Here is a 1,906-nt window from a genome sequence, read left to right as displayed (position 1 = left end):
AATGTGGAACCAGATTTAAGAATTAAAACATATTTAAAGGCAATTGTGTCACCTTCTAGTCCAGATGTGTAACTGCTGGCTGCTTTTGTGCCCACCCCCTCATCTTTCTTTCCCGGATTGACAGTGAGAAGTTACAAATAGCTTCTGATGGTACCAATATTTGTGAGTTATAAAGCCATTAGGACAACCTACAAAATAAGGGGACTAATTAATGGATCTGCTGGCTACAGAGTTTGGCAGTTGTAACGTCGGCCAACACAGAGTGCACCCTTTTCGCACACGAGAACTGTTGCTTCATCAAGTGATGGCTGCTCAGTTCATCTTTTTCCTGTCTTCCGACGGCACCTCTCCACAATGTGGCACTAGACGGAATCTGCACTGCCCATAGGCAGGGTGTTGCCTGAGCTGGCTGCCTGGTGAAGTGTGGACATGTGTTCAAATGTGCCGTGCACTTCTTCGGTGCGCAAGCGTCGCTCTGCCTAACTCGCCTTCCCCAGCCGTTCACACCTGGTAGCAACTGGGCCCCAGTGTAAGGTGCAATGTTATGTACTCTGTAGGAAGTTAATTTCTCCACCAAAACAACCACAAAACCCACATTTTAATTAAGTGCCAAGGACGAGTATGCTTGTCCTTTTTGCATAGACTTGCATACTAGCCTGGCACTTAACCAATGTTAAGTGCTGTAACTGTTGTTGGTACTGTTGGTAAAGTGTTGGTACTGTAACCAAGGCAAAACATTAAAAAGGCAGTCCAAACCATAGCGTACATTTCTGTAAAGATACCACAATAAAGAGACACCATTGTCATTATTATTATTTTACCCAAAAGCCAAAACCGACATTGCTTGGCATGCGGTTCCAAGCATGTGCTTATTGGATGCCTGGAGGGATTATTTTAAAACCTGGGCGTTTCAATGCAGGGAGAGATTCAGTAGATATTAAGTCAGTGCACAGAACCCCTTTAGCCAAGCAGGGCTGTGAACTGTGACTAGTATTTGTAATCTGTTGTTTTTTAATTGAATTTCGTATTTAAGTTGCTTGAAGACATCAAAACAAAAGCACCAAAATAGCTGGGAGTTGAATTTTGCTTGGCAGTGTTCCTGCTACTGGAAGACAATGCGTTCACCACTTCACCATCAACAGCGTGAAGACAAAGCAGGGAGAAGCGTAGAAGAGTATCGCCCCCCTTTCATGCATCAGAATGCACTCTGCCGCAAAGTGACAATGACACCACGAAAGGCTCATTGCCTGTGCTCGCTACGGCAGCACATATACTAAAATTGGAACGATACAGAGAAGATTAGCATGGCCCCTGCGCAAGGGTGACACGCAAATTCGTGAAGCGTTCAATGAAAACAAAAAAAGAAAGAAAGGCCCATTGCCGCACTCATTGCGTCTATTTCTGTTTCCGTTTACGCTGTTACAAAAACCACAACAACAACCGAAAAACAATGGCAAACCTATTTTTCGCTTATGTATGTGCTGCGACTCTCACAATGTTTTGGACTACAACTGCAGTGACATTTCACCATTTAAAACGATGGCTACGAATTGATGAGAGTTGTAGTACAAAACACCTGTAAAGCTTGCTGCATGCAACATTTTGCGCTTTACGCTGAATCTCTTTATGAATGGACAGTACACGTCTGAATCCTGGACTATGCGTCCATGATGTCGGTGGGAGCTGTGTCAGCCACAGGCTTTGAGAAACCTGCAGACTGCAGGCAGGACTCGGCAGCAAAGCTTGCTCTGGTCTGTGTGTGTGTCCCTTCCCCCTGACTGGCTGTTGGATGGAAGTGCCATATATGGTGTTGTTGTGAAGGCCCAGTCAGACTAGCTGGAGCCTTCCCGGTGATGTATGTTGTGGGTACCTCCTGTGGGTGGGACCTGGGTGAATAGAGAGTGTG

The 1,906-nt window shown here is 45.4% G+C and overlaps 1 non-coding gene across 1 annotated transcript; it reads left to right on the top strand.

Moving 5' to 3' along the window:
* The first annotated feature begins 1,249 nt into the window (after nucleotides 1–1,249).
* Nucleotides 1,250–1,356, top strand: LOC138505350 (U6 spliceosomal RNA). Its single transcript, XR_011280149.1, has one exon. It is a non-coding gene; the product is annotated as a U6 spliceosomal RNA (small nuclear RNA).
* Nucleotides 1,357–1,906: the final 550 nt, after the last annotated feature.

This window comes from Ambystoma mexicanum, chromosome 11 (assembly GCF_040938575.1).
Source record: "Ambystoma mexicanum isolate Mex_15411 chromosome 11, UKY_AmexF1_1, whole genome shotgun sequence".
Lineage (NCBI taxonomy): Eukaryota > Metazoa > Chordata > Amphibia > Caudata > Ambystomatidae > Ambystoma > Ambystoma mexicanum.
The sequence above is the reverse complement of the archived record's forward strand: the minus strand, read 5'-3'. Positions and strand labels throughout refer to the sequence as shown.